General features: G+C 43.8%; 1 non-coding gene across 1 annotated transcript; it reads right to left on the bottom strand.

Moving 5' to 3' along the window:
• Nucleotides 1–737: 737 nt before the first annotated feature.
• Nucleotides 738–842, bottom strand: LOC139182365 (U6 spliceosomal RNA). Its single transcript, XR_011566033.1, has one exon. It is a non-coding gene; the product is annotated as a U6 spliceosomal RNA (small nuclear RNA).
• Nucleotides 843–12,482: the final 11,640 nt, after the last annotated feature.

Genomic DNA, 12,482 nt, shown 5'->3' with positions numbered 1-12,482 from the left:
CAGCGTCCACCCCCTCCCCCTGCCAGATGGGGAGGCAGAGCTGGCCTGTGTGGTCCTCACGCTGTAGAACTGTTTGAACTTCCTCAGGCCCCTGCAGAGTGGCTCAGGGGCCTGCCTCACCTCTGTCTGGCTGTTCCAGGGAGTTTATTCAGCTGCCTTAACTTCTTTTGTTTATTTTTAGTCATAAAAAAAATTAAGATTGTTTTTTAAAAGAGCCATTTTAGGTTCACAGCAAAGTTGAATCGAAGGTACAGAGATTTTCCCACTATCCCCCCAACCCCCTTGCTGGTCCCTACATGCACAGCCTCCACTGTGATCAACATCCCCGACCAGAGTGGACATTTGTTACCATATATGAACCTGCAGTGACATTGTTATCACCCAGAGTCCATGGTTCACATTGTGGTGCTCTCCTGATGGTACACATTCTATGGGATTGGACAAATGTGGTGACATGCATCCATTATTATGGCATCATGCAGAGTATTTCACTGCCCTAAAAATCCTCTGTGTGTTAGTCGCTTCAGACGTGTCCAACTCTTTTCAACCCCATGGGCTATATAGCCCACCAAGCTCCTCTGTCCATGGGATTCTCCAGGCAAGAATACTAGAGTGGGTGGCCATTCCCTTCTCCAAGGGATCTTCCTAACCCAGGAATTGCACCTGTGTCTCCTGCATTGCAGGCAGTTTCTCTACCTTCTAAGCCACCAGGGAAGCCCTGTGCTCCATCTATTTAGAAACATATGAAATGCTTCATTTGAATTTGTATGTTATTCTTCCTCAGGGACCGTGCTCATCTTCTCCATGTCTCTAATTTTACTGTAGTGCTGCTGAAAAGAGCACTGAACTTCTTTTTAGGAGGCCAAGTCAAAAAACCTTTCCCTTGTTGAGAACCAGCCCTCAGATGGAGTGACTGGAGGGTTGTAGAAGCGGCTCAGGTCAGCTTCACATCGCCCTGCCCACACCACTGCTTTGTGTTGGTGAGGAAGTCACTTTCTACCCTCTGCAAGAACCTGCAGAGGACTCAAGTCTCTGGCAGCAATTTCTGGGTTGAAACCACCTGGATTTTGCTCCTGAGGGCAGGATCCATGCTTTTTTAAGAAAATGTTCATCTCTGTGTCTCTAGTTCTGGGCACAGGATTGATACACCATAAATGTACTCGATGGACATGAGTTTGAGTAAACTCCGGGAGTTGGTGATGGACAGGGAGGCCTGGCATGCTGCGATTCATGGGGTCGCAAAGAGTTGGACACGACTGAGCGACTGAACTGAACTGAACTGAACTGAAATGTTTGTTGGGCTTCCCAGATGGCGCTAGTGGTAAGGAACCCACCTGCCAATGCAGGAGATGTAAGCAATGTGGGTTTGATCTGTGGGTGGGGCAGATTCCCTGGAGGAGGGCATGGAAACCCACTCCAGTATTTTTGCCTGAAGGATCCCACGGACAGAGGAGCCTGGCAGGCTACAGTCCATGGGGTCTCAAAGAGTTGGACACAACTTAAGCCACTTAGCTTGCATGCAAACAGACATTTGCTGAATTAAACTGAATAAACTAGGATCCAGGGGGAAATACTGGACTTTGGAGTATTATCTTTATTAATGACAAAAATGTGTCCCTAGTGCATGTTTAACTGCCATAAATGTGTCTATCAGAACTAGGAGTAACCCAGGAAGTAGGGATTAAATGTTCTCTCCAATCACTCCCTGCCAGGAGCATCCCTCCCTCTCCTCCTCCCAGTGGGATAGATTATACTGTTCTGGCTCCCATGAAGGGTTGAGGCATTCCTATTATTTGCTTGCTTTCTTCTTGGCATTGCTTAGAATAGTTCTCAGTACACTGCAGGGAGTCAACGTGAAATGAGTGACTAAATGATGGTTACTCACCCCAGGGATGGGACAGCCTTGCAAACGTCAGCTGGGATTGCCCTCTGCAATCCTAGAGTGAGACACGTGGGGGTCCAGACCTATAGCCTTCCACTCTCTTCTGGAGCTGGGGCTGACTCTGTCCTGGTTTGGGGCTCCCCCTGAGTCTGTTTTTAATCTCCATCCTTCTAGACCACCTTTATTATAATGAGTTGTATCCATAAGAAGTTAGTTCAGTGCTACTTCTAAACCTTTTATTTTGCAAACCAAGCATGCATTATTCTTTAATACTCCCTACTAGTTCATGCTTCCTGGATTTTTAGCTCATTTTAATGACACTCTCCCTCACTTTCCTAAAAATCCTTTAAAATATTTGATAATCACTTTTGCTCAAGATAAGCAGAAGAAAGTCCTTGTGGGCCACCAAATCCTCTCTTTAATCACTGGCTACAGTAAACTTTCAGTCTCTCTTTTCCCCATCCCCACCCACCCATTGCTATAGTTGTGGCTTACCTACCACTACATTGCTGATTTTTGCATAGTATCTATTTGCTGTTACATTCAAGATTGGCCCTTCTCTGTCTAGCCCTTTAAAGTAGGGAAATGTATTTTCCAGGCTCCCTTGCCTCCTCACTGCTAAATTCAGTCATTGGGAGGAATTGGTAGAAGACTAGAAGGCAGGAGGAAGGGAGAAGCTGAGGTATTTCCACCCATCCCCAGCCCCTACTTTGGTTTGTGCGCCCACTGCTGGCTGCATCTCCTCCATGGACCCAACGAGAGAGTCCTCACCCTGGGACACCACCTGTTGTCTCTCCATCCCCAGGGGAAGTAGAAATGTCCACTTTTGTTCCTCTCAAGATTTCTTTCCTGTGTCCTCTTTGGTTTCTAAGCTCTGACATTTACCTTCATAACCAATATGCATATGCATGTGTTCTCAGTTCTGTCTGACTCTTTGCAACCCCATGGACTGTAGTCTGCCTCTGTTCATGGAATTTTCCAGTCAAGAATACTGAAGTGGGCAGCCATTTCCTCCTCTAGGGGATCTTCCCAACCCATCTCAGATGGATTCTTTACCATCTGTGCCACCAGGGGAAAATAAAATGAAATAAATATTAAAATAATAAAACATTTTAAAAAGAGAAAAAGTTATATGAAACACTGATTCAAAAATAATCAGTATTTTTGAATCAATATTGATTCAAAATCAGTACTGCGGCCAGTATGTAGGAAGGTCAGTCATGTGAGTATGGTGTAGGTGTAGCAGGCACTGTTTGAGCAGAGGATGTACAGAGAGCAAGAGAGCACCCATCTTGAGTGGCCTGACTATACAGCAGGCATGAATAAACTACAACACTGATTTTATATTTTCATACATCAAAATGCTGATAATAGAGACTGACCTTTGAAAAACATCCAAGAGCTGTTTTCAGGTAAATAAACATTCAACTCAGTTTCTTTCTCTTCTCAACACCTTGAGAGTCCCTTGGACTGCAAGGAGATCAAACCAATCAATCTTAAAGGAAATCAATCCTGAATATTCAATGGAAGGACTGATGGTGAAGCTGAAGCTCCAATACTTGGCCATTCCATGTTAAGAGCTGACTCATTAGAAAAGACCCTGATGCTGGGAAAGATGGAAGGCAGGAGAAGAAGGGGACGACAGAGGATGAGATGGATGGATGGCATCACCGATTGGACATGAGTTTGAGCAAACTTTGGGAGACAGGGAAGCCTGGTGTGCTGCAGTCCATGGGGCTGCAAAGAGTCGGGCACAATTGAGAGACTGAACAACAACAACACCTATAGTCCACACAGCTATCCAAAGTGTGGGGCTGTGGTCAGCTGACTGGATTTACAGATTCCAAATTGGCCATCTCAGTCAGACTGGAATGTGATTCTTTGCACTCGCTGCTGAAGACTGCATTGGAAGGCAGTGGAATTCAGTAACACACAGGGGTCTTGATAGGAAGGATGCACTAGCTGGACTTACTGAATCTGCCATTTGAGTAAGTCTCGTGGACTTGAAGACACAATTCATTTAAATGCTTGATTGTGTGAATAAATTCTATGCTCAAAAATGTTGCTATCTTTAACTATTAATTCAATTAACTAACTAGGATAGAAAAATATAACTCTTAGACAGGCTAGATAATCAAATAAATCTCATTAGCACAGTCTCTCACAGTGGAAAGCTGCAGGAAGCCAAATTGTCAGCTGAGTGATCCTGGATTAAGAACCTAGTAGCATATTAATAGTTCTAGGACTCAGATATTGGATGATCTGGGCTCTGACAGCCAGATATGTCCTTCTCCTCAGTTGGGCCCTCTATGTCCTCATTGACCTCTGCTGCTGCTAAGTCGCTTCAGTCGTGTCCGACTCTGTGTGACCCCATAGACGTCTGGCAGCCCACCAGGCTCCCCTGTCCCTGGGACTCTCCAGGCAAGAACACTGGAGTGGGTTGCCATTTCCTTCTCCAGTGCATGAAAGTGAAAAGTGAAAGTGAAGTCGCTCAGTCGTGTCCGACTCTCAGCGACCCCTTGAATGCAGCCTACCAGGCTCCTCCATCCATGGGATTTTCCAGGCAAGAGTACTGGAGTGGGGTGCCATTGCCTTCTCCACATTGACCTCTAATCCACCTCAAATAAATTCACCCTAGTCTCCTGGGATGATACCAACAGGCACAGTCAAACTTGTTTCTGAAACTCCCTCCTTTCTGTGCTTCTGTGGGTGATTAACTCATTCCTCCATATGTTAATACTTCAGTCGTGTCTTGTTCTGCCCCAGGAATCATTCTGTCTCACTGACTCTTAGATTGGACATGCACGCAGACCATAAATATCTCTTGAATATTTATTCCAAGATAAGCAATAGAAATGGCTCTTCTTCAACCTACTGGGCGATTTGGCTTTATGATTTAACCCCTCTCACTTTTCCAAATGTTTAGGACACCCTTCTATCTCTCCTACTCACAGTCTTTGCCTACCAAGCAGACTCCAAATACGGATGGATTTGCCCTCCTGAACAATCTCTTCCACAGAGAGCAGAGCGAAGGGATGGTCTAACCCAAATGTTCTGATTCCTGATGATTCCTTTCTTATTAAGTTGCTTTCTGAGTGGGTATGGACACCTTTAGAGAATCTGAACAGTTTAACTTGTTCCTGTAAAGCTTGATTATTCCTGGGAAGTGAGATGTTGGAAAGCTGAGGGGGGACTGGGAGACATACAGCTGAGGTGAGCTCACGTTAGTGGCCGTCTCTGTGAGGTCTGCCCACCCCGTTCCCACACCCAGCCTTGCACGTGTAAAGCCGTTCATCTTTAGCACAGCTTGGCCCCTGCGCAATGGATCCACCCTGTAGCTTGCATTGCCCCACCTGGATTTGGGGCCCAACTCATGGCATAGATACCTTTGGCAGGTAAAAAAATTAATTAGCAAGAAGCCAGATAGAATGACCCAGAAAAGCTTGTCCTTCTGGGAAGTCACTGTTCTCATATGAACTCTTGAGAAATTTGTCCTTAGGAGCTCAGCCAGGAAACCTATGAAGTTCATGTTTTGAACCTGTGAGGCTCAGGTCTCCAGGCCAGGGCCCCTCCAAGGGGAAAGCCAGTGTGGAAGAGCCATTTTACCATCTTTACAAGAACCGGGACACTGAGAGATGTTTAGAACAAAGCTTTGGTGATGCAAAATCACTGACACGCTCAGCTGCTTAATGAAAGTAAGTCCAATTACGTTAGCTATATTTTGCATAACTTTGCCTACTAAAACCAGAAAATGGACAACACATTTTAGAAAAATGTTCAAGTCTTGAAATCACAAAGGATTTCTTTGTATAAGTAAGTCAGTTTATAATACCAGTGATGTCCAACAGAAATATAATGTGAGCCACAAATTTTAATTTTGAATTTCCTAGTAGCTCCATTTTAAAAAGTAAAAAGAAATAGGTGAAGTTAATTTCTAGAGCAGGTTCTTCCAAGTCTAAGAAGGATTTGCTTCCTCCTGGTTGAGGGGATAAATTTTAGCCCTAATGTCTGAATTCCATGAGCCCTAAGGTAAGTCATATTTAGATCCGTTAACGACTGAACTCCACCATAAGGAATGTGATTTGGAGGCCATGGGGTCAGAGGTAGCAGGAAAAAGAGAAAGAGCCTGTAACGGAAGCATTTGACTTCATTTGAAAAATGTGGTCCTATTTTAAATGAGATTACTTCCCTTTGTCATTACTTTGCTAAATTAAATCCTTTGAGAAGAGAGGCCACATTATTCTTTTTATCAAAACTTGTCTACAGCTTGCTCTGTGAATGCCCATGTTAAGACAAACTTGAAAATTCTCAGAGCAGCTTGCCAACAGCTTGGCACTCATGACCTTCCTTTCAATCCAAGATCAAGCATTTAAACTGTGTGGCTAACAGGGTTGTGGTTGTTATCTAGTCACTCAGTCATGTCTGACTCTTTGGCAACCCCATGGACTGTAGCCCACCAGGCTACTCTGTCCATGGGATTTCCCAGGCAAGAATACTGGGGTAGGTTGCCATTTCCTTCTCCAGGGGATCTTCCCAACTCAAGGACTGAACCCGCTTCTCCTGCCTTGGCAGGCAGAGTCTTTACCACTGAGCCACCTGGGAATACAATATATAGTAAAAAGTTAACATGTGACATATGTGCTATTATGTGATAAAAATTCTAAGGAGAGAAAAGAGTATGTTTTATTTAACTCAGTATATTAGGAACATTATCATTTCAACTTTTAATTAGTATAGTATAAAATTTTTAATGAAATGCTTCACATTCTAGTTTCTTTTTTTTTTTCCTTGTTCTTTTCTTTCTTTTTTTTTGGTACCAAGTCTTTGAAACTCAGTGTAATTTACACTCACAGAACATCTCAATTCACACTAATTGCATTTCAAGTTGTCAATATATACATGTGGTTAGCGGCTACTATATAGGACTGTGGCATTTCACAGACTTTCTGATTAACTGAAATTCTATAATTTTGAAATGTGACTCATTCTTAACTCACCTTCACCAGGGCTTCCTGGTATGGCTGGGGAATCTCATGTTAACAACCTGTGAATGATCTAACTCCCTTGTGTCCTCCCTGGGCTATTCCTGCTTCCTCTCTGTTTTGTACACTCAGCCAAAAAGTCTGGAGTAGATACCATCAGTTCTCTGCTCAAAACATTTCCACAGCTCCTATCCCAGTCTTTTCGTGGCTTAACACGGTCCAACCCCTGCCTACATCTCTGATCTCATTCCCTACCATCCTCTCCCTCATTTGCTCAGCCACACAGCTTCTTGCTGTTCCTCGACCATGCCAAGAACACTCCTTGCCCCAGGGTTTGCACTTGCTTCTCCTGTTCTGTGGGAATCCTCTTCCTACATCTTCCCAGACAGTTTACTCTGTACTGTCTACACAGATGTCACTTATCAGAAGGGCCTCCTTGGCCCCTCTAGGCAATATCCCTTAAAGAGGGTTTTTCTGAAGGCCCCCTTGGCATCACCCTGCACCCTCATCCCCTTCTTACCTGCTTTAGTGCTTTTCATAGCACTTGCTTATTTATTAGTCTATTTTCTGTCTCCCCCACTGACTCCACTAGAAAGTGAACTCTGTGAGGGCAGAGACTGTCTCTTTGACTTTGGAGGCACTGATGACAGAGCAGCAATAGTACCTGGCACATAGTAGGAGCTCAACAAATTTTGGTGAATGAATAAAAGGGAGAAACCATCCTTGGTCAGAAATGCTTATGGGAATTATGGGCTCTCATAACAGTGATCAATTTATATCTAAGGTTCTTAATTGAGTTTAGTCTTAGGACTAAGTAAGTGTTCCCCGCACTGGGAACTCATCTGAGGAGAAATGACATGGCCACACATCCGGGTTACTCGGCCTCACACAGGGGTCTCTCCCTTGACTCCCTGATTGCTATTCTTATCTTTCTCCACCTGTTGCAGGCCTGGACTAGAAACACTTTGTTTTATTTGATGAACCACTAACTGATAATCGTCCAACAATCCTAGACATGTTTCTTTGCTGGGGGCTCCTGCTCAGAATACCTTAAATTGTTTAAAACCAGCTCAGGGATCTCACCAAATTCTGTCCTGTGACTTTCTAATTGTCCTTCTCATTATTAGTGTTTCCACATTCCCTTCAGGAATGCAGGGAGGGATGCTCCACATGTGTTTGTTGGTCGCTGGTATTCACAACAATTTCTGTCTGCCCTGGGCATGCACAGACACAGCTCTCCAAGCCTGCTTCATGCTTCTCATGCTCCTGAGAAGACTGGGGCAGCTGCTTCAGAAAAAACCATTTAACTGGACTCATAAGTGCCTTCCTGTATTAACTCTGTGAGGTCCTGAAGTATCGGCCCTAATTCGTCTATGCTCTCCTGTGGGCCTCACAGGACCCACAGCCCAGGGCTGTGAAGTCTCTGGTCAAGGGTGGAATGAGGCCTGTGGCCATGGGACGGACATGGTCACTGGTCTCCAACCCCAGTGTCCCCCAGATGTTCTGTGGACACCACGTTCTAGCCAGGCAAACTGTGTGCCCTGCAAGGCTTCTGCTGGGTGGCTGTGGGACCTGACCACCAGGAGACCACAGCCATCTGCATGCTTGGAACTCCTCAGAGGGATAGATCTCATTGGGAAACACGCTGTCACTCTATCCAGCTCAAATGACTGGTAGAGAATATGCTTCTGGGACACAAAGAACAGAGTGTTGACACAGCTAACACATCCTTTCTGTAAGAATGTACAAAGGTATACTGGCCATGGAAGATCGGAAACTACCTGTCAGTGTTAAGCAAATTATTTAGAATTTAATAAAATTTGTGAAATTCATCCCTTCTGTTTGCATAGCTGAGTCAATGTTTAAAGGTAAGGTGTTCCCTGACCACAAATTGCTATGAAAAATTCTCTCTGTTATTCTCTGTCCTGTATGCTGTTTGTTTCTTTAAAAGAATGTATCATAAGCCAAAATTATGTATTTGTCTCTTTTATTATTTCCTAACCTGTATCCCTGACAAGATTGTAAAGTATAAGGTATAGTAAAGTATAAGGAAAGTAAAGTATAAGCAACAGAATGTGTATATTTTACTCACCCTTGTATGCCCAGGAACATGTGCCATACCTAACACACAGAAGTGCTTCAAGGTAATATTGCATGTGTTCTGAGTCATTTCACTCGTGTCCGACTCTTTGTGACCCTAGCTTGCCAGGCTCCTCTGTCCATGGGATTCTCCAGGCAAGAATACTGGAGTGGGTTGCCATGCCCCCCTCCAGGGGATCTTCCTGACCCAGGGATTGAACCTGTATCTCATTATGTTTCCAGCAATGCAGGCTCTTTACCGCTGAGCCACCAGGGGAAGCGCAAAGGTAATATTAATTATTAATATTAATTCAATGAGTAAAGCAGTGACAGTCTTTCAACAAACATCTTTAAACAAAACTGCTACACCAAGATAAAGCTTTTTCCACAAGTCACTATTGTGAATATCAATGTCAAAAGTTTAAATGCTTTTTCAAAGAGTTGACTAAATCAGTCCAGCAGGGAAAACCTTTTCATTCTTGAGAGGAGATTTATGTAATGAGGCAAAGAATAACTTGTGTTCTGAAATTTTATATTCCTATAATATTGATTTATTAAAGTTTGTATACTTTGCCAAGTTTTACCCAGAGACGGGAGGACAGAGAGGATGCTAGCTTAAAAAGGTTCAGGAATGTGAGTTAAGGTTGGATTGGAGCTCAACACTCTGTGACCCCACTGGCCAGATTAGGACACAGAGCTTGATTCAGTTCAGTTCCCTAGGAGGTCATCAGTGACCCACAGCACTGCAGGTGGTCTGGTAAGAATTAGATAGGGTTCTTGTGCTCTATGGTCTTGTAGTCTGCAGGAGGGTGACAAACGACCATTCTGACAAGCACTCAGATAGAGGATGGACACTTCCCCAAGGAGGTCAGCCCCTGAAGGACCCCATGTTAGGGCTTTGGTACCTGCTGTTCCCACTCTTGGAACAGATTCTACCCCCAGATTTTCCGGACCACCTCAGAACTCTTCAGGTCATCCACTCTGTCACAATTTCTCTGCTTTCTTGTTGGCGCTTACTATTGCCTTGGGCTTCCCTGATGGCTCAGATGTTAAAAATCTGCCTGCAGTGTGGAAGACCTGGGTTCAGTTTCTGGGTCAGGAAGATCCCTTGGAGAAGGGAATGGCTACCCACTCCAGTACTCTTGCCTGGAGAATTCCACAGACAGACTACAGTCCATGGAGTAACAAAGAGCTGGATGTGGCTGAGTGACTAACAACAACACTATTACCTGAAATTATCTTGATATGTGTCTGATGTCTGTCTTGTCCTTCAGGAACGAAAGCCCTGTGAGAGCAGGAAGCTGGTCGTCGTGCTGCACTGGTGGAGGCACAGTGCCCAGAAAAGTGTCCGGTACAAGGTCAGAAACCAGTAAATGCTCTGGGGGAACTGAAGGGCTTGGCCCTTCTTAACTGTGAGGTGACAAGATGAAAGTGTTCTGGAAAATGTTTCTGGCAGTGGAGTGTAGAATAAATTATGTGGGACACAGACTTGGGGCAAAAAGAATAAGAAGATTCTTGAAGTAACTTAGACGTGAGTGCCACAGCTAAGGATTGGATTGTAGTCGGAGGCACAGAAGGCAGGGTGAATGTCGAAAGAAGAGACCCCACTCACATTGGCCACCTTCCTAATCCTCGCAGGTATAGCTCTTTCTGCCTCAGTTTTTTAAAAAATAATTTTGTGTATTCGTTTACTTATTTGGCTGCGCTGGGTCTTCGTTGCTGCACAGGCTTTTCTCTGGTTGTGGCGAGCATGGTCTGCTCTTTAGTTGTGCTGCATGGGCTTCTCACTGCGGGGGCTTCTCTCGTTGCAGAGCACAGGCTCTAGAGCTTTCAGGCTTCAGGAGTCCCCCTCAGTTTTCATAGTTAGTCCCCTTCCTGAAACACTCCTTCCCCAGATCTTTGCATTTTATTGAGGTTTCTATTCTTTCCTTATCCCCTTACCTGAAAGCATCCCCTCCCTATACCTGGGTTTTGACTTTCTTTCCAGCACATTCACCCCTTACCATGTATCACACAACGTGACACATGACATGGAAGCTCCCTAAGGCCAGGAGGACAAGAATGCCCCCTGCCTTGTTCCCCACTGTATCGCTAACAGATGACACACAGCAGGAATTCAACACATATTTGCTGAGGGAGTAAATGGATTAGATTAGATATGAAGATGGTTAATGAGGGAGACTATCAAGGGAGACCAGCGTTATTAGGAAATTAAAATGACAGAAATAGACACCTTGCTAGAAGTTATGGGTCCATAACTTCATTAAGACAGATTCAGCTAAGCCTCTATTCTACAGCATCATATAGTGCCTGACACATAATAGACCCTCAGTCTAAGGCGAATGAATGAACATCTTGTAGGCTCTTCCAGTTACTGTGTATTGATAAACTAATTGATTAATTGATTAATTAAAATGATGTCCTCAATGAAGAATTTCCTTTCTTTAGAGATTTCACCAATTCATACTGGTTTTACCACTGTTTTGCTGGTACTAGTGAGGCTTTGCTGGATTTAATCATCTGTACCACAGATTATTCCAAAGTTTTCTTAATGGTTGACTCAGAAGTTACAATCATCATCTTAATTTATAACAGTCCAGTTTGAATTAATAGGGTGTGTGCTCAGTCACTGTCATATCCAACTCTTTGTGACCCCATGGACTGTAGCCTGCCAGGTTCCTCTGTCCATGGGATTTTCCAGGCAAGAATACTGGAGTGAGTGGCTATCTCCTCCTCCAGAGGATCTTCCAGACCCAGCAACTGAACCCAAGTCTCTTGTGTCTCCTGCATTGGCAGGTGGATTCTCTGCCACTAGTACCACCTGTGAAGTCCATTTTGAATTAATAACAGCTTAACAATAAGTATACAAACACTTTGCTCCAGTGTAGCTCCATTCTCTCCCATCTGCTTTGCTGTTGCTGTCAAACAAATCACATCTTTTTACATTGTTTGCCTGTCAACACAGATTTATAGTTATTGTATGTGGTTGTCTTTCAAATCAAATAGAAGGAAAAAAGAATTAAAAACAAAAAACACAGTTATGCTGCCTTTTATATTTATGACGTAGTTATCTTTTACCTGTGCTCTATGGGTTCATGTTACTGTCTAGAGCTTTCACTTAAGCTTGAAAGTCCTTTTAGTATTGTTCTGTGGGGCAGGTTTGCTAGTAACAGATTTTCTTTTTCAGTTTTTGTTTATCTGGGAATATCTTGCTTTCTGTCTCATTTTTGAAAGGTAGCTTTGCTGGACCTAGAATTCTTGATGGACAGTCTTTCTCTCGGTATTTTGAATACATCATCCCGCTGCCTTCTGATTTCCATGGCTTCCGATGAGAAATCAGTTTTTAATCTTCTTGAAAGTCTTCTGTACACGATGAACCACTTCTTTCTTGCTGCTTTCAAGATTCTTTCTTTCTCTTAAGCTTTGGTTATGATTTAAGTGTTCTCTTAGATTATGATACGATTATTACCTGTGTTCATTTTTTAATTCATTCTACTTGGAGTTGTTTTTGTTGTTGTTGTTTTCAGCTTCGTGGGTGA

The sequence above is a fragment of the Bos indicus genome, chromosome 3, assembly GCF_029378745.1.
Source record: "Bos indicus isolate NIAB-ARS_2022 breed Sahiwal x Tharparkar chromosome 3, NIAB-ARS_B.indTharparkar_mat_pri_1.0, whole genome shotgun sequence".
Classification (NCBI taxonomy): domain Eukaryota; kingdom Metazoa; phylum Chordata; class Mammalia; order Artiodactyla; family Bovidae; genus Bos; species Bos indicus.
Note: the sequence above shows the minus strand (reverse complement) of the source record. Positions and strands in the feature narration are given on the sequence as shown.